Genomic DNA, 21,871 nt, shown 5'->3' with positions numbered 1-21,871 from the left:
GAGAGCGGAGAGCAGAACAGGCAGAAGGAACTAAGACACTGCTGAGGGGAGCAGCGGGCATGGCAGGAGAAGTCTGCTGCACCATGTGGGTATCTCCCTGGCCAGCCAGGAATCGAACCCAAACTGCAGAGGCTGTGGACAGCTTCACAGTGCTGTGCTCTACCCACCGTGCCACCAGGGAGGCCCTCACCTTACTATTTCTTGATGACCTTAAGTTATATAATACAGTTGAATTTTTCAATCCTTTGCATTTTCATTTGTTCAGTGTTTTAAGAACTCCTGTATCAGGGTTGCATTAAATTACACAGTCTCCTAAAAGCTCTATGCTCACTAATAAATCTCACTTGGGAGTGAGATTCCTGAGGTAAAGAGGTAGAGAGGGAGAGAAGGTCAGGGTATAAAGGATAGTGGTATAAACGATAGTGGTAGGAAGAGAATAATAATAATAAATAAAAGTTCTATGCTTATGCTTTCATAGTTGTCTTTCCCACCAAATTTGATTTTCATGAGGGGATTCCATTTTCTTTTATAAATCTACATGCATCATCCCAGCACCATTTACTGAATGTTTGATCATTTCTTCCGTGGTCTGCAATGACTGCACCATGACTCAAGCTTGAGTGGGTTTGTTTCGAGGTCCTCTATTCTGATCCATGGATCAGTTTGTGAACCTCTGGGTCAATACAATACCTTAATCATTACAGCTTAACAATGAGTCCATATCTTGGTACGGCAAGCCCCTTCATCCCTTTAAGTTTATGGTCTATTTTTTGACCTTTTTCTCTCCTACATAAATTACATAATCACTTTAAAGTTTCTCACAAAGCCCGTCCAGTTCCAGTTGAATTTACAGTGCATCTGGAGATGCATCTGGAGACACCTGGCATCTTTACACTGAGCTTTCTATTCAAGATGATGGTTTACTTCTGTCTTCATTTAAGTTGTTTTTAATGATGTTCAAAGATACTTTATAATTCTCTCTGTAAAGGGGTTTATATCCCTTAGAATGTGCTACTTTTGTGTTGACACTGTGAAAAAAGCAACTATCAGCTACTGGTGAATAGGAAAGCATTTGATTTTTCAATATTAACACCAAACAGCCACTTTGCCTAACTCTCTCTTTAAGTTAAGTGATTTCTCTGAGGAATCTCTTAAAATGATTTAAGCAATGGTAATAATTTTTATTTCTTTTTCTTATATTATGTGCTGGTCTAGACAGTAGATTCAGTTGCTAACTGACCTATTTTCCTAGTTATAGTGAATCCTTTCAATATTTCATAATTCATAAAACATATTTACATGTTTATTGTATTTTTTTAGCTGCCCTCATCAAATTAAGAACATTCTTTTCTATAGTTAGAGCTTGTATTATTTCCTTCTAATGGTACTTCTACCTCCCCAATCATTCCTTCTCTGTGATTCCTTTCTCTATTCATTTCTATTCAATATTCTAAAAAGGGTTTGCCCTGATTTTCTCTTCTAATAATCATCTTTCATCAAGTTTAATCAACCATATACTACTAGTTGCTAAACCAGAACCATCCTTCCTCTATCCTTAGTAAAAGCCCCATTTTTAGCTGGAACAATCTGCCCAAGATGCCTTACACCCAGCCCGCCTGGTCTTTAAATTCTTTGTATTTAAGTGACTCAGTTGCAGCCCATGATGTAGAAATGTTACATATGGTTTCCAGGAAGACTGTCTAAAGGAAGCTAATTCACCTGGGAGGGGCCGGTCTCTGAGGGTCTCTTTTCTCTGTCTCCTGTGTGGGCACGTGGGCAGTGAATGATTTGCTCCACATCCCTCTTGGAACAACAGGTGACTTTGCAGTTGGCAGCTATAAGTAAAAGGATAAAGTAAAAAGACAGGAACACAGGGCCCTACTGAGCCCATGGAGTCACCTCAGCCTAAACCGTCTGCTTGTGGACTTCTTTGTGGGAGACAAGCAAACCTTGTGTTTAACCCCCCTTACTCCAGAGGAGAGGGAAGGTGTTCTAACCAGCAGGTCTAGGCCTCAGTAACATATCTCCCAACTTTGAAATCTCAGTCATTCTAGATTCTTTTCTCTTCTGTGGTCTCCACATCTAACAAATCGTATTGACTTTGACCCCTGAATAGCTCTCAAAAATTCCCTTCTCGTTTCATAGTCCCTGAAGTACCTGAACATTTTTTGCTGAGGCTATTAAAACAAGTTTTCCAAAACCCAAGCCTGTCTTGCTTTGAACCATTTAAAGTCCTGTACAAGCTCATTATCTGTGGAATAAAGTATAAACCCTTTAACTTTGCTTCCTTGGCCCTTCACGCTCAGATATCTACTTTCTTTTCCTTCTACTCAGATTTTACTGCCAATAATATAAATATATATATTAGATAATGGGTTCTTTTTTCTTTTCTTGGTTAAGGTTTATTTATTTATGCATACAAGAACTGGGGTGTAAGCCAGAAGTGTGGGGGGTGAGAGGATTCACCAGAGACAGAGTGGGGAACAGAACAGGCAGATCTATTGAAATACACTGCTGAGGGGAGCAGCGAGGCAGGAGAGGTCTGCTGTGCCATGTGGGTTGGCTATAGCTTGATAGTACTGTCTTTAACCCCTGCACCACCAGGGAGGCCCTGATAATGGGTTCTTATTTATAAACCAGACCAGTGGCTTCATGCCTCTACTCTTTTGCACACATGTGCTCTGTATGGGAATGTCTTTCTCCCTTTTGCTCATCTAATTAACTCTTTTTGCCCTTTAATTTCCATGCATTAGCTTATCCAGCCAGTCTTCTTTAATGTCTTCCATTCTTTTCCACATTTCCTCTTCTCTGTTGACTCTTTATCTTACTCATATTTATAGCTTATACATATTTATATCAATGAATTTATTTTTCTCTCAAAATTACTTCCCCACTCCCATTTACCTCCAGTATGAGTGAACCCTGGTGGGGAACTCTATTACAGAGCTTAAGCAGCACTAAGTTTTGGCTTACATGTGTGCCCTCCCTCTGCACAATGAGCTCTGAGATGGGAAAAAATACCCTATTAATCTGTGTGCCCAGAAAATAGCATCATGGAGTTCTTAACTCATAATATGTCTTAAACTACGTACTGAATAAATGAAAATGCTTTATGAAAATTAAATGAGTGGAGCACAAAAATTGACAGCTCTAAAGAAAGAACATTTTCTCTATGCCTGAAGATTTGGCAATGGGGTTTTAACTAATTTAATACAAAGAACCATCAATGAAATGAATATAATAATAGCATCTACCTAATGATGGTATTGAACAAATTCTGTGAACTATGCTATAAAGGGCTTAGCAAAGTGCTTAGAAAATAATTAGCACCTACTGGCTATCAGGATTGTGCTATTATTAATGTGTGATTGGTCATAGAAAACCAAAAAAAAAAAAAAAAAGGTCATTTTACCTTTTATTTACCCTTATGTAATAGGAAGTTATCTCAGACACCTTTAAGACATTGCTGGGAAATTAGTAAATGTAAAAACTAGGGGGTTTTCTTCCTAAAAATGAATCCACTACACAGCTTCCTAAAGTGGTAGGTATTGTTTAGGGGTGGCAAGTAGCCACTATTTTACATGAAACTATCTGTGAAAATTGGAGCCATAAATCTAGCTATGTGACCTGCCTTTTTTACCTGCATGAGAAGCCAAAACTCCTAATCTCCTTTAAGAACTCAAACCATACTTATTTCCAAGGAGTTGAACGTGGGTGTTTGCATTTTATAAAAACGTATATATAAACAAAGCACTGTTTTAGCAGGATATGGAAGGAGTACGGACGGGAATTCCACCCAACGGACACACTGTCTAGCTTTCTCTGGTGTGAGATTAAAGGAGTGATCATAGCTTCACACATACTGCATGTTTGTGCAGCAATTACACTTTACAGTTGATTCTGGCTTCTCTATTAATGCCAAAGATTCTTTTTTTAGGATGTGATAAATCTTTTTGGCTCCAGCTTACTGGTTCCAAACATTCCTTGGCCTTTTTGTGCTTAATGGTGGAGTTTTAAAAGTTATACTTTATATTACTGGTGGTGGTTGGTGTGTGTGTGTATGTGTGTGTGTATGCTGGGGTTATGAATAGGACCAGGGATACAGGAAAGGAATTTTTTCTAACCTTAGGCATATGGTCTTAACCTCTCTGTGTCTCAGTTTTCTTATATGTAAAGTGGGGATAATAATAGTTTCTACTTTCTCAGAGTCAGCCTTCAATAAATATTATTTTGATGTTTGTGCTAATGATCACATTTCTTTCTAAATCAGGGCTACCCTGATTCTATGTAAGCAAGTTAAGGAAAAAAACATGACTGACTACACAGTAAAGTGACAACCGATTTTGAATGCATCTTTCACCTAAAGATATGATTCTTATGGACCTCCCTGGTGGTCGCAGGGGTTAAAGTCTCAGTACTATCAAGCTATTGCCAGACCTCTCCTGTCTCACGCACTGCTCCCTTCAGCAGTAGATCTGCCTTTTTTGCTCCCCGCTTTGTCTCTGGTGAGTCCTCTCACTCCCCGAACCTCTGGCCCATACCCCATTTCTTGTATGCATAAATAAAAATAAATCTTTTTTAAAAAAAAACATGATCCTTATATACTAAAGGTCCTTTTAATCTGCTTAACATTTTATTTCTAAATTTCTCTTTGAGCCTCTCTTGGAAGAACCCTAACATCTTTATGTAAGAATAACAGACTCAAACCACCTGAAATAACAAAAGTAGGGATTTTTTTTAAAGGGGATCTGTTTGTTCTGGAATACCATGAAAGAAGTCAGCTAATTCAGCAGATTACTAGCTTCAAAGCAGTTCAACTTGACCAACTTAGAAGTCAAAACAGTCTTCATGGTCAGCATGCAAATGTAAATTTAATGACTGGCCTGACAAGTGCATGATAAAAGTTGTATGTAAAAGAAAAGGATAAAATGGAGGGCAGGGAGAGAGGGCCCGCTTCATTTTGATGGGAGTCTAGTTTATGATTGCTAACTTGTTATTTCAACAATCATAGTTAATACTTTCTGGTGTCCGGTCTTGTTTCAGTTGTTACTCCCAGTTGAATTTTTTTTTTTTCCTGAAACATGGCTTGCTCTTCTTTTTCTCAAATAGCAAAGTATTTCAAATGATCTTCTAAAATCCAGAGGACTAACCAGGGCATCCTTCAAAATTAGGCTTGTCAGAACTAAAATTTATCAAACAAAATCTAAACTCCTACAAAGAATCAAATCTCTTATTAAAGGATTGCTTATCACATATGGCATCACTAACTCTTAATAATGCAACTTTTGAAAATGTGACCCAGATAGTTGCCAAATCATTTATTTGATTTTGGAATTTATTTTGGTATTTACATTTCATCCTAGGAATATCTGGAATTCTTAGGATTGGAAATGGAAACAAAATAATGAGGTCACACTGACTCAAAGAACCAGGAAAAGAAGTCCAGATTCTTGACCTTGAACTTGTCCCCAGCTCTGTCTACTTTCAGTCCTTCTAGGATTTAAGATTTCATTTGCTGGACTACCCACCTAGAAGGACTCCTCCGTTTTCAGCCTGCAATGTTTGTGCTTATACCTTCTATTTAATGAAATTGAAAGCAGTAGAAAGTGAAAATGTCTTCCTTTCTTTTATATATATACATATATGTGCATATATTATGTATGTATATGTGTATATATAATTTATTACATCATCCTTCATTTTTGTACAATTATGTTTTCCCTGTGAAATTCCCACCACCAATTCACCCGGGCACCATCACCATAGTCCCTTGGGCTCTTCTCTCCCCTGTCCTGATCCTTTGCCCTCTTCCTCCCCTACAGAATGTCTGGTCCTTGGTTGCTTGTTAATTTTGATATTTACTTTACAAGGGAAAAGTCTTCCTTTCTAATGCCATGATCCCTTTACCTACCAGCCAACCTGATTCTACTGAGTTAAATTTTGTTTTGTATGACAGCTCTGTTTTATTAACTTGAGGCTGAAAGAATCTTTGTTTCTGTCAAAACACATGGGGAATTATCAATCTACAGGTAAGAATTAAATAAACCCCACAAGAAAAATATATTTGTAAAAATCATTGCACAATAATTAAAAAAACACCACTGTTTATTACCCAGTCAGGGCATGAATGAAGGGATATATTTAAATTTAAAATGTCAATAGAGAATGTCCAGAGGGAAGAAAACATTGTAATGCTGACAAAACACAGTCAGAGAACCTCTGGTCTTTCTAACAAAAAGTCCTTTTTCAGTTGCCTGCAATTATTCCCTTATGTTATCCCAAATATAACAAACTTGTTCCGTTCAATTACTTGCCACCAGTAAGCAATATACTGTGTCACTTTTGTTTCATGGTGGGTTCATTATACCTCTGGATTACTTATTAGTGGCTTGTTTATTTAACTACTGGGACACAGAAGTCTGCAATATCTGAATGCTATACCTTAAAAAGCCTGGTCAACATATTCCAGAACTTCTTCACAATAACAATAAATGATGCAGGATTTTTAAAATATCAGTAAACACTAACTAGAATTTGGAGGGTTCAGTAATTGTTTTTCAACTGCATTTTCAGTTTTTGATTGGGTAATTTTTTCTTATCTTATTATGTCCTAAGAGAAACTTAAGAGTTAATCAAATAAGTGGTGTTTTTCAATCATTTTTTTCTGTTTCACCTCAGTAATTCTCAGGTTACTTGGGAGTTGTTAAATTTCTAGGATTTCAATTCCATGTCATTAAAATTATACAATTGTATCAATAACATTAATTTGTAACATGCCAAAAAAATTAACTTCCCAAATATCAAATTGAAATATTCATGCATGAAAAATACATTTCATTATTTATTATAGCACTATTTTTAAGAGCAAAACTATGGAAACAACCTAAGTATCCAACGAGAAATGAATGGATTAAGATGAGATATATGAACACAATGGACTACTATTCAGCTATAAAAAAAGTAAACTTTGCCATTTGAGACAACATGGATGGGAATGGGATTAATTTAAGCAAAATAAGGTAGAAGGAAAAATGACAAGTATCAGGTGGTTTAACTCATGTGTAGAAAATACAGAAACAAAACAGACAAAAGCAAACCAATAACACACCCCATAAATCTGACTATAAAATTGAGAATACCAGAGGAGGGCAAAGGGCCCCCCCAGAGGACTATGGTGGAGGGCTGTGGGTACCTTGGTGGTGAGTATGGTGTGGCACCATACATCTGAAAAAGTGTAAACCTATAGCTCTGAATCATATAGTGTTGTAAACCAAAGTTATCTCAATAATAATATATAAAAAAAGAGTGCATAACATTCCAAGATAATTTTTTTAGTGCAGATTCCTGGATACAAGCATCATACTTTATTACATAGGATGGGGCTCAAGGACCTCCATTTTAACCAACATCATAGGCAATTCTGATGTAGGTAGTTTGCAAAACACATTTTTTAAATGACCAAATTCTACTAATACATTCAATACATATGAAAAGGAATTTAGTGGCTATAACTGTAACCCATAACTTTTTTAAAATTTGCTATCTATTCCTAATTATAGGTAATTTACTAAAAATGAATTTAAACACTTTTAAATTTATTCAACTTAATAATACTGAGAAGTTAGGTATATATTGTAAAGGGGCATCTTTTTTGGTTCAGAAAACCACTAATTCAAATATTTATTTCATTCCTATTATATTGGTTCTGCACTGAAGCATATAAAAAATAAAGCAAACTAGATTCTATTCAAGAGGGCTTTATAATCTAGTTAAGGAGGCAAGATATAACCATAGAAGAAGTTAAGTCACATTACTTAGAATAAATAATTAAATGGCAAATTAGAAATCAGAGGGGTTATGTTAAAGATTGAAGTGAAAAAGAGGCCTTCCTAGGAGTGCAGGGGCAGGAGAGGGTAGTAACACAGACCTTGAGGCCACGTTAAAAACAAAACAAAACAGAGGAATGACTATACATTTGAGTGATTATACTCTTACATGCCAGAAACACATGACATCCCAGCGATGCATATTTTCCCTCAGAGTTCAGAGATGCCAACTGTAATTAAACCCAGATGTATATATAAAGTGACTGCTTACAGTAAAAGGGTAAAGTTCTATCCCCAAATTCAGACCCTCTCAAACTGTCTAATATTTTTAATGTCAAATATAAAAGAAAATAAAAACAATCCTCACCAGGATCAATATTTATCAGAGACTGGTCAAAGTTACGGGAGAAAAGACAAAGAAATTTAGCGCAGAGGAATATTTTTAAGAGAAATGAGAAAAGACTGTCTTTGATTAGTTCAAGTTTTATGCTGGAAGAAAGTACAGGAATGGAGGGAAAATGGAAATGACAACCATATTATACAGACTAGGAAATATAAATAGTAAAGTTAATGGGGGGGCGAATGGGAAAGCAAGTGAGACCACAGTGGGAAGCAATCACCAGTGTTAAAAGTTAAGGTTGAAATAACCCTACTGTCCATAGAAAACACTGAAAATATGATCATTGAAACAAAACAATATACACAAATATTTAGAACATAGTCAAAAAGTAAAAACAACCAAATGTGCACTTCTGTTAACAGATAAAGAAAATGTGGCATATCCATGCAATGGAATATTATTCACTCATGAAAAGGGAAAATGTAGTGATACATGACAAATCTTGCAAACATTCTAAGTGAAAGAAGGTAGACACAAAGATCACATGTTATAGAGTCAAATTTAAATGAAATATCAGGAATAGGTAATTCCAAAGAAACAGAAAACAGATAGATGTTTGCCAGGGGTTTGGAGGAGAAGTGGAAGGAGTGACTGCTTAATTCAAGCACAAACTTATTTTGGAGTCATGAAATGTTTTGGAATCAAATAAAGGTGGTGACTGCACAACATGATGAACGTATTAAATGTGACTGAATTGTTAAATTTGAAATGATTAACTTTGTGTTACATGAATTTTGCCTCAAGTTTTAAAACTGAATACAACAAAGGAGCTATGGAAAACTGGAATGAAAGTTCACACATTATAACAAACATCCACCACCCAGTCCTTGCCCAGTGCTGCTATGTCAGAAGATATATCCAGTGCTATCCTATCTTACTGTATGTAAATAGTGGGAACTCAGGTTTTTATATGAAAAAAATGACTATTTTCAGTATTGGTAACTAATTCAAAACATTTAAAATTGCATTAGGCAGCTCTCCTGTCTGCATGTGTCTATGCAGGCATCTCTTTTAAAAACCTGTCCCTTTCAGAGGCTTCCTGACTGCTTGTATCTACGCAAGCACCTTCTTCTCCTTTCCTTTCTTTTTTACATCATAAACCTGCCTTTTGGAGAGTTTATTTACACACACACACACACACACAAACAACCCACACAATGAAAACATAACCCAGAGCTAAATAAGGCCTGTGGACAAGAAATTTGTAAATTCTGGCATAGTCTATGCCAATTTAAGTCAGAATATTTTTACTAGTCCGTATGTTCACTATCCTGCTTCATGACTTCAAATTACTAGAGATAGATTAATTAAAAGAACAATATCTGAAAAATGTATGGATTTTTAATTTATAAATATGGACTTTTAACAAAAGCCACTATGACATAAAAAAAGACTTTTGCTCCCCCAATGACTATTGTGAAATTACAGTTCCCTTTCATGTTTTCAATCCGAAAGTATGCATTTTTCTCATGAATGACATTCCAAACACAAGTTCCACTCTGCTCAGAAAAAAACATTACTTTGAATAAAATGGTAGACATGCAAACAAATTCATAGCTGAATTTTCTACAGCCTTGATTATCTTATAACTCTACATTCCCTGTTTAGGACCTTCAAATAAAGTATAACAAAGCCCTTCTTTTAAGTAAATTCTGGGTAATTATGACTATGTTTAAATGCTCTTACCAAGTGACAAATTATCATGTTAAAATAGAATAATAGGGGCCTCCCTGAGGGTGAAAGGGGTTAAGCACTGCACTATGAAGCAATCCACAGCCTCTGCAGCACGAGTTCTATCCCTGGCTGGCCAGAGAGAATCCCACACGGCAAAGCAGACCTCTCTTGTCTCACCCGCTGCTCCCTTCAGCAGTGTATTTCAGTCTGTCTGTCTGTTCTGTTCCCCACTCTGTCTTTAGTGAATCCTCTCACCACCCGCATCACTGGCCTGTACCCCAGCTCTTGTATGCATATATAAATAAATCTTAAAAAAAAAACAGAATAAAAAAGTATGCAATATTTACAAGAAAAAAAAAAAAAAGCAAAACCTCTGAATTTGCTCAGTATGAATTTCAGGGACAGCATTTTTTTTAAGCTTTATATATGAAAATAATTTTAATTTACAAAAGTGTTGAAAACATAGCATTGAAAGTTTCTATGTACTTTTCATCAACAATCCCTTAGGTCTAACCATGGTATATTTACATAACATTTATATAAACATGGTTCATTTATCAAAAATAAGACATTAACACTGCTATAGGACTATTAACTAAACTATACACTTTACCCAAGTTCCTATTCCAGAATCTAATACAGAGTACTACGCTGCATCTAGTTGTCTCTCTAGTTTCCTCAATCTGTGATAGTTTCCAGATTTTTCCTTGTCTTTTATACCTTTGATGGTTTTGAGTAACAGAGGTCAAGTTTTTGTACCATGTCCCTCCATTCAGGTTCATCTGATGTTTTCTTATGATTACACTGAGGTTATGGGTTTAGGTTGCAGCTTCTCAGGGAGTCCCTGATATCAACCTGATGTTAACTTTGATCTCTTAGTTAAGGTGGTGTCTGCCAAATGTCTCTAATTTGCTTCCTTAAAAGTGGGACATGAAGTCCTGGCCACACTCAGTGGGAGAGAGGTAAGTTCCATGTCTTAGAGGGATGAGTATCAAAACACCTATAACCAAGTTAAAACTGTTACAGGATTGAATTGCAGTGGGGGTGGGGGGAGAGGGATGAAGATAGTTTGAAACTCTGTAAATATCATTTTTCTCCTTAGGGCTTCATCTGCTGACTTTAGAGTCATCATGGGTGGTGACTGCAGCAATTACTGTTGAGAGGTTCTAATGGTGATCCCTATTTCCTAATTCCTTCTTCATTTACTAATTGGCAATATTCTGTAAGAAAAATGTGTCCCTTCCCATTCCATATGTGTATTTATTTACTTACTCAATCTGGTATGGATATGGTTCCATGGATTTCTATTTTAATCTTTAGATTATAATCCAATGTGATTTTTATGGATTTTGTGGATCAAACTGTTCCAGCTTTGGTCGATTAGCAGCTCTTACAGTCCCCTTGCCATGACCTCATCTCCTGTTCACCCCCTTATTTTCTGATACTATAAGATGCTCCAGGATCCTCTTTTCTTTTTCCTTTCCCAGTGATAGAATCATGGAAAGTGGTGTCAGAATTACTACACTGTACCCCTGAGAAACACAAAGTTATGTGTTTACGTACAGTTCTTTTTGTCTTTATCATTATAGTATCTAGACAATACACTATTTCCCATAGTTATTTAGGTCAACTCCTTTCTTTTCCATTCTCTTCAAAGAATTTATTTTTTATATTTGCAGTATAATTAAGATTCACTTGTCACCATCTACTGTCCATTCTGCATTCACCTAATATCCTTCAGGTGTTTGTTTTGTTTACATACAGTAAAAGTCATACTTGTGATATACAATTCTACGAGTATTAAAAAATCCACAAAATTACGTGATCCAACACCACAATACCATACAGACCAGTCCTAGCACCCTGAAAATTACCCTGTGCAGTGCAAAAAACATTTTTAATCCTTTATCCAGACTTATTCTACTTTAACATTCAAATATACAATTGACTAAAATAATCATTTCTATACTAATACTCTTTCATATTCACTTTACTTTTTTTCATTCAAATTTCATGATCCACTTTAAGAAACCTCCATTATTTATCAAATTCTAAAATTAAATCTCTCTGGAAGAGCTATTAAGTCAGTTGTTAATGACACATATGAATCAACCACAGGACATTTTATATCCCAACTCAATTTTCCAATATGTCCATTTCTACTCTCTATAATCATTGCAAAAACATTTCTGTGGTCATCCAAAGAAAATCAGAAGAAAAGGCACAAAAATAACTTCATAATATAAATCACTAAGTACTTTTTAACTGTCCAGTGCTTTGAATTTTCTGTGTCATAGCTCTTCTCTTAGGCTGAGATTGGCAAAATTTAACAACTCTGCTCCCTTTTTCCATTAAAAAAATTCTATTTCTGCAAGTCAGAATGTTTTCATTACTTCCCTAAATTCTTAAATTTGAAAAGAGAATACATAAGGGTGAGTCATTTGAAAGAAGCTGAACTCAGAAGCCAGACAGGTAGAAATGAAGTGAGTCATGGTTGCTGGGTAAGGCTGAAGGAGGTCTATTCACAAAGCAAGGCACACAGAAGCACAGTGGCCAGTAGGCCTAAGTTAGGGACTTGGTTAATCAATAACAGGAATCCAAAAAATGCTCAATTTGCAGACAGGGCACTCTTGGAAGCACCAAGAAATACCTGGAGTCAGCCTATGACTACTTATAAGGATTTCTTAAGACCCCCACAGGTTTGATCCTGCTAAGATTTGAGAGGAGAGAAACAGCACTTTTTCCTTGAATATATTGCTTGCCCTTGTCTCCCAAACACACTTTGGTACCTGGTAGTGTAACTGTGTGCTGACGTGGGGGTCCAGGGAACATCTTAAGTGGGGATGGTTTAGGGTGAGGATGGGGGATGAGGGTGAGTGAACTATGTGTTTATGTGCCTTTGTGCTTTTAATTTTTTGAGGACAGAATGAATGATTTCATCAGATTATCCAAAAGTTCTGAGGCCCTCAAAAGGTCATGAACTCCTTCAATTTAAGATCTGGTTGGACGGGTTACATCTCCATGAATTTGTCCAGTCTGATTCCTTGGATTCAGAATCTTCCTCAGTGGATGCTGCTTCCGAGGAGCTGGAATCATATTCCAAGAGGAACTTTTCAGGACAGCCTCTCTGGAGCACCAGCCTACACTCACTTTCTGCTCTTTAGAAAACTCTTTCCTCCAATTCTTAATACACTAAGCTGGTTCTCCTTCTACAGATCTATCTCCTTAATTGGCATCTCTTAATCACTTTGTGTTTCCAAGACAGTTGTTGTCTTAATCATCGGACCTCTGTCCTTCGTTTCCTTCTCGACTCCTTGGAGGCCTCCTCCACTCTTTTCTGTAAGTTTCTCCAGTATGTACTGTAACTTTATTTTTCCAAATACACTGGAATATTTCCCATTTGGATAAATAGCACTAAGTATTTTTTTTTAATTTTTATGTTTGAACAAAATTATTTCTAAAGTTCTGTCCAATTTGATATTTTATGATTTTGGCTTCGTTCATCCTAATACTCTACTCTTGAATAATTTAGAATCAAAATATTAGTGTAAGTAAAGCCAAAGTATTATAAAATTTTTGAAATGAGAAAGAAAACTTAGAGAACAGTGAATATAGATACATTAAAACAATGATAATGACCATATAAAATTGTAATATAAGGAGACAAGTTTACAAGATCCTTGGTCATGAAAGAAGGGTCCCAACTCACTGGAGTAGGGAATCAGAGAAAGCTTTGCAGTGCTAAGTCACCTCAGAGTTGACATTTAATGGCTGCTTTCCAAACTGTAAGGGAGTTTAAGACATAGCATTACAGGAGAAGGTAAAAATGAGACAGTCCAGAAAGGAGGACAATAATAAGCAGACGCCTAAAAGACTGGAATCCTATGGTTTATACTGGGAACTTTCAGAAGTTGGGAATATAAGGAGTGAAAGTATCAAAGTGGAGAGGAGTAGAAGATGAGACTAGGGAGACAAGGCCTGATCAAACAGTGGCCCTGTACTGCATAGTAAGGTTGAACTCCTCATTAGGAAGGCATCCATCAAAACAGAGGGAAGGGGACAGGTGGTAGACAGAAAGCACTTTTCAAGTTGCCCAGACTATTTGAGGCCATCTCCAATATTCTGATACTCTTCCCCCAGGGGGAACTTCTTCAAATAGATAGCAAATCACTGTGTCTAATACTCACTGACAAACAGGTGTTATGCTGGGGTGTGCTATGGAGGTAGGGGGCAAAGAAGCATTACTATAGATGTGTAGATATAGGGGGTGTTGGAGAGCAAAGCGGTGACATGATTGGATTTGCATTTCCAGGAGATCAACAGGATAAACACGAGGGGGATAAGATCAGACACACAGAGACCAAACAGGAAGCAGTCATGTGAGAAGCGCCTAAGGCTGTGGTAATAGGGTGGATAAAAGTTAGATGTGAAAAATATTTAATAAGACAGTGGTTTCCAAACTTGTCTGCACATTGGAATCATTTGGAAAGCTTCAAAAAAGAGTTTATGGCTCAACAACAAAAAAAACAAATGACCCGATGAAAAAATGGGCAGAAGATCTGAACAGACACTTAAAGAACACATAGAGATGGCCAAGGGGTGCATGAAAAGATGTTCCTCATCTGTTTTTATTAGGGAAATTCAAAGCCAAACAACAATGAGATATCAATTCATACCTGTGAGAACAGCTGTTTGTTATTCAAAAGACAAGTAGAGCAGGTGGGGAGATGAGAACCCTTTTACACTGTGGGTAGAAATGTAAATTGGTGTCGCCATTCAGGCAAGCAGGATGGAGATTAAAAATAGAAATTCCAAGTGATACAGTTATCCTATTTCTGGGTATTTACCCAATGAATGAAGAAACAGATGTACATACTCACTCACATGTTTATTGTAGCATCATTTACTATAGCCTAGTTCTGGAAACAACCTAAGTACTGAGAGCAATGAGTGGATAAAGAATACGTCATACACACACACACACACACACACATACTCACACACACAGAAATGTTACAAAAAAGATGAAATCCTGCCATTTGCCACAACATGAATGGACCTAGAGGATACTGAGTTGAGTGAAGTAAGTAACACAGAGAAAGACAAGCGTGGTTTCACTCACTAGTAGTATATAAAGAAACGAAACAAATGAACAAACTACAAAAAATAAACTTTTAGATTTATAAGACTAAGTTAGTAGTTACCAGAAGGAGAGGGGGAAGGGGAGATGGGTAAAGCAAACTTGCAGTGGTAAATTGGACTTTCAGTGGTGACTAATGTAGTATATACAGATGTTGATTTATAATGATGCATACCTGAAACGTATGTTATAATGTAATGTCATTTCAATTTAAAATAAAACATTTGTGATATAATTGATCAGCAACATTGCTACAAGTGTTGGAATGCATAAAAGATCCCCAGATGGTTCTAAAGTGTAGACACTGGGGGTGGGTAGGTGGAGGGAATCACTGATTTAGGGAATAAAATCAACAGAAATCAGTTACTGATTAGACTGAGGTGAGAATATAGGAGAAGAACATCAAGGGTGAATGAACACCAGGTTTCCAGCACAGGACACTTGACAGAACTGAAACATCACCCAAGTAATCAGGACTTCGCACAGCCCCTGGCCCATGACAGATACTCTATACCTATCTGTTGAGCAAATCATTGAATAAGTGAACAAATGAGAAGACAAGAAGAGCAGTTTTGGGGAGAGCGGGTAATAATTTGAGGCTCATACATATTAAACTCAAAATCTTCATGCTTCCTTCACAGCTCTTGGATCAGTTTCTTTCTAGACTCACTGTCTCTACCCTGGTATCTGAGATGACTATGCTAAGACAATTTTTTTTTAATGTTTATTTTTGTGTGGAAGAACTGGGGTGTAGGCCAGAGGTGCAGGGGGTAAGAGGATTCACCAGAAACAGAGTAGAGAGCAGAACAGGCAGATCTACTGAAATACACTGGAGAGGGAAGCAGCAGGTGAGACAGGAAAGGTCTGTGGCACCATATGTGGGTTAAATCCCTGGCTGGGGGTCGAACTCAGGCCTTAGTGGTGACAGTGCTTAGACTTAACCCTAGGCCACCAGGGAGGCCCCCAAGACTCTTCAATCAGCTCTATGCTGGACCCCAATGTCAGATCAATATTCTGAAAATACAGCTTTCATCATGTCACTTACCTATTCAAAAATGTTTGCTCATGCTTAACTACATTCTCTTTAGCCTGGCATTCAGAATTCTTAAAATTATGGTTCGAACTTAACTTTCGTAATCTTATTCCCTACACAAAACTTGTTATTTGTCGATTCACTATTTCCTAAATACATCTTGAACTGTCCTGTCCTTTGGACTCTTGGATACTTCAACCTGTGATGCTTACCAGCTACCTTGCCAAGTCAAAATCTACCATCTGATCATTTCACAACAAATATTAAATCATTACATGGTATCGGAAACTAACAATGTCATGTCAATTATACCTCAAAAATTTTTTTTCTCATGATTCAAAATCCAGCTCCTGTCCCTAAGTGCTTCCAGGACTACTCTTTAAGAAAGTAATTTCTTACATATCAAAACCACAATGAAATGCCACCTCATACTGGTGAGAATGGCCCATATTAAAAAAATTGGCAACAACAAATGCTGGCGAGAATGTGAAGAAAAAGGGATCCTCTTACACTGCTGGTGGGACTGTAAACTGGTCCAGCCACTATGGATAGCTGTGTGGAGGATCCTTAAAACACTAAAAATGGATATACCATATGATCCAGCAATTCCACTCCACTCCTGGAATCTACCCGAAGGATACAAAAACACTAATTTGAGGGAAACCTGCATTCCTATGTTTATGGCAGCACTATTTACAATAGCTAAGATATGGAAACAGCCTAAATGCCCCCAAACTGACAATGGATCAATGTGGAATACATACACAATGGAATATTATTCAGTGACCAAAAAAGATAAACTCATGCCACTTGCAGCAACATGGATGGGGCTGGAAGGTATTATGCTCAATGAAATAAGTCAGAAAAAAGAAGAAATATATTGGATGGTCTCACTTATAGGGGGAAAAGAGGGAAACCGAACAAAAGATCAGGAAAAAAACAAACCTGCAGGCAAACCATAGATCTGAGGCATACAGCAGAGTAGGGGAAAGTGAGTGGTCAAAACAGTGGAGGGAAGAGCACAAGGGACTATGGTGATGGTTCATGGTGACTGGATGGTGGCTGAATTATGGGGCTTATACCTGAGGGGAGAAATCAAATATTGTACAAAAATGAACAATGTAAGAAAATAAATAAATTAAAAAATTTAAAATAATAAACTTTACCTTTCAAACCTTAAAAGAGATTTTTTTCCCTCTTTGAAATTACATAGTACTGTACCATAAAGCCCGCCAATATCTAACATTCCCAAAGATGATCAGAAACACATTCATCTTAGGAAGCTGATAAGGAAAATCACATGAATGTGGCATATGAAGGTGAAGGTGCTGAGAGGAGGTGGGAGCAATTGACACTGGCAGGTGGGACATTTATCACTGACTTCCCTTCGAGGGATAATACTCTAACATGGTGATAATAAAAAGCAGACCAATTCTATAGTTATAAAATTCTTGCAGATTAAATACCCTCTCTGTCTACACTTGAGCTCTGCCTCACCCAGCATGCCACCGAAGGCTGGGAGAACAGGATCCAGGCCCAGTCTCTAGCCACAGTTTGCAATCATTAGTAACTTAGAGTGCTGTGAAGGGCATCTCAGTGCACCACGACATGTTCCTTTTCAATTATTTTGTGACATCCGTACTTGAGGAAAACAACTACCTAGAACGTAAGACTTTGTAGCACAAGCTATGGAAGTGAATGCAAGTGTGGTGGCGTGGAAATGGGCCTCTCAGATTTACAAGCATATTGACAAATGGCCTCAGATGAAATGCTCTGAATCCACCAAAGTGTGCAAGCAAAGGCCACTCTTTCTGTGCGCTGCACCCACACAGCAACTGAGCATAACAGGGACTCCAGGAGAGCTCCACAACACAAGATGTGCACCCCTCTGATGGGCATTTGGGGTTTGGGACTCATAGGCCTTGCTGAGTGGTTCTTGGAGATGCACTGCAACCTAGGACATTTTTTCTACCCGATCTTCTTCTTTCCTTCTCTCTCCCTCAGGGATCCAGCATGCATCATTGGCTGGTGGTTCTCCTGGCCTCCGCTGGGCCCCTTCCTTTTTCCCCTCACAGACTGTGACTCAAATAAACTCTTGCCTGACTAATTCCACTATGGTGTCTGTTTCTCAAAGGATCCAAACATAATAAGGTTTTAATTTTTTTAATTAATTTTTCTGTTTATTCTTATGAAATATGGGAAACAACTCTCATAATGGCAGCCAAAGACAACTTAAATGCATTTCCAAGAAGCCTATTAACAAAGCTTCAAATTTAATTAGGCAAACCAGCTTAACCAGAAAAGCCAAAATAAGCCTAGAATTCCCTCATCAAATTCATATGAAAGATTTCTATAAAATCATAACCTTATGAAAGATTCCATAGTTTGAAAAGAAACTGCACAAAGCATGTCCTTATCTGAAGATGCTCCTGAAACTTTCAAAGAGCAAATGTTCCATAAAACGATGGGGGAAAAAAGGCACCATAGTGAAGAAAACATGTCAGTGGCATACATCCGGATTCCCCCTCAATTGTACATCTTGTCAGGGAATGTGCACCCTCAAAAAATCTACTTCCATAATGTATGATGCTACTTCCATTATCGTAAGTATATAAAATGATGTATTCAGCATTTTCTGTGTCTCAAACATTAGATATTTTAGATGGTATGTTAATTTTTGCAGTCATCCCATGGAGGATTATTGTCTATTTTTTAGCAAACTGAGGGTTAGAGGTGGAAACATGTCTAGTTCCCAAAGCACAGATAGCAGCACTCATCTGCAAGCTCAGGTGAGTCTCTGCATCTCCCCTGAGTCAGGCTGCCTCCTGGGAGAAGTTGGGGACAGCTCACAGGAAGGCTTCTGTGGCCAGATGATTTTTTTGTTCCCCTGAGGAAAACTGCCCTCACTATTTCTGCTAGAGATAAGCAGCGACCTGTGCCCACGCTGTAAACATATAAAAGTGAACCACGATAATGGAAACTTGGAGCAGGGAGAGAGAGGCTTTAGAGATCATCCAGGCTGCCTTCTTTGGACAAAGAAAGAAATGGGTGAGAACCTATTTTATTGAGATTTACCTAGGTGGGCACTTTGCATCTCAGCCTACACCAAAAAAGGAAAGCCCTTGGCTGAGGGAGTGGGAATTGTAGACAGGTAGACGCTGAATGGTTGTTTGGTAAATTTGTTCACGCTAAGAAAACATTCTGCTCCCACGCTACTCCGTGCTGCACCACCAAAGAGAAACAAAGATTGCTTCCCTCTCGCTCTGGCCCTCAGGTGGTTCCCAGGACCATGAATCTGGTGGGGAGGCTCCTCCTTTTTCCCAAGTTCTCTGGCTAGCTCTATCAGCTAGGAGCATATGAATGAGAAAGGGAAGAGGAGACATTGTGGTTTCTGGGAAAAAAAGAAGTCAGTATTCCTTTCCAAGTTTTTTTCCCCTGCATATAAGATCTATGGCTTTCTCCCTCCTGACAGATAATGAAATATTTTCCCATCTCAAATATTCCCAACCTTTCCAATTTTAAGAGGAAATTCAAGATACCACTGCACTTTCTGAAAAAATTTCTCTCTCAGGCAGACTGCCATTAACAACAGTAGTAGGTAAATATTCACTGTAAAGTAACTTTGTGTGTGTGTTTTTTTCTCAAGCCAACATATGAATTTAATTTAGCATATTAATGGGTACAGTAAACACTTGAATATTATTTCCTATGTTTTCTTTTTTGAATAAAAAATTAGTTTTTAGTCTAAGTCATAAAATATAATTTTTAGTATAGTGTAAACTACTCTCTACTTTGTTATTCATCTGGCCCACGGATATAATAAGCAAGTCTGTGAGAGTCCAAGCTTCAAATTGCTGATCAGATCACTAGCAATTTATTTTTAAATAAATAGCTCTGTCTGTATGATTTCAGATCCTGAGGCCACAGATGGTCTATTTTTATCATCAAACATCAAGGTTTATTTTCCCATGGAATTCTACAGATCTTCTTTAGAAATGACTAAGATCTTAGAAATTTCCCTTGTAACTTTGTAGTAGTGTGTCAATGTATATAAGCAGTCTCAAAGTCCCTTTGGTGTTCAAAAGCTGTCATATCACCTATCCTTGGACTTTGAAGGAAAAGTTACATATGGCATCACCATTGTTCTTAGCCTATTCCTTAATTGCCAGCCTCTAAAATAATTAAATGCTAAGTTTTGTTTATTTGGGTGACTCAAAACTGGAATTCAACTTAATCACTTCCTCCTGGAAGCTTTTCCGAATTCCCACAAAAGTTAGCTTCCTCTTGATATGCCCTCATCACTTGTGCTTTACAGTAAGTAACTGTTTCACTATTGTCTCTGCCAGAAGGTAAGCTTCAAGAGGTTCAAGATTAGGTCAGTCTTCATTCAGCAGAGGAGGGGGGAGGGAGAGGGGTTAAAATAGGGGCAGGCAGAGCACAAGATACTATGGTGATGGCTCACCAGTAACTTGATGGCGGGGAATTTTGTGGGGACTAAACCTACATCTGAGAGGAGAAATCAAACAATCATTGTATAAAAATGAACAATGATGGAAACACACACACAGACACACACACACACATATTTAAAAAAAAGATTAGGTCAGTCTTGTTGATGACTAAACCACTATATCCTCAGCATCTAACAGCGTGCTAGGAACACAATCAATTCTAGTAAACTAACTCAATAGAAGGCCTCATTCTATCGGAGGCAGAATTATCTGTTCCATTACCTACCAGGAGAGAGAAAGCCATATATCTTACATGTAGGGGATAAAAAACGGAAAGGAACAGGCCAGTCTCCCTTCCAGTCTCAAAGTGAGAGCACTCTTTTCCCATCCTCTTCCCACTTTTCTCATTATTCCCCAATGACTTCTTTCCCCTCTGCCTTATCTCAGTGCTTTTCCCTAGAGTTGAACCTAGTTCATCACTCCCTGCAGGCACATGGTAGGTACTTGATAAGCAGGTGTGGAATAAATGAATGAAAGATGTCCATGCTTTAAATTCCCTTTGGGAAATGTTATTGATCTCTGTAGCTTCAAGGACTATATTAAATGGATATCAATCTCTGGACTAAATTTCTCACCTGAACAACGAATCTGTATCTTACCAGCACACTCACAAGTAAACTGAGAATATCTAATTAAGTACAGCAGATTAATCACACAAAATTATCTTTTTTCCCCTCCCCAAACACTGCCAAGATGATGGCAAAGGAATTTCTTTAAGAAACAGAAACGTTACAAATCTACGAGGGCAAAGAGAACAGAATACTAAATAAATATTTCAGCAATTTTTTTCATCTCTCAGTATATTAATAACAGGTCCAATTTTCTTCCCTTTTAATTGGCAATGTTCCCTTCAGCGGCCCCTCCTCTTCCTTTTTTCTTTTACCATTTAAAGGTTTCAAAACATTGAAGTAAGATACAGCAGGGAGAGAAAAAAATGATTCAGCCTGCAGAGCCCTGGAAGGACTCAGCATACGGAGTCCCGGGACAAAGGAGAACTGAGCTTAAGTACCAGCTAGACTGAAATACAGGTGACAGTTTGCATAATGAACTATGATACACAGAGCTACCTTCTCAGACTCTCTCAGGAACATTGGTAGCTGCTAATATCCATCAGGAAGATTAAAAAATTCTTCTCTGAAAAGCTGAATAGCCTGAGGGAAAGATTTTCAGGTACTTATAAGTTCCCCTCCACAACAAAATCCACAATCAACAAGCCCAACCTGTGCCCATATAGCTTCCATTAAATTTTTTATTGTTCCATTTGTAAGAATAGTTAGGGATTAATAT

This window comes from Talpa europaea (genome assembly GCF_964194135.1).
Source record: "Talpa europaea genome assembly, chromosome: 1".
Classification (NCBI taxonomy): Eukaryota; Metazoa; Chordata; class Mammalia; order Eulipotyphla; family Talpidae; genus Talpa; species Talpa europaea.
Note: the sequence above shows the minus strand (reverse complement) of the source record.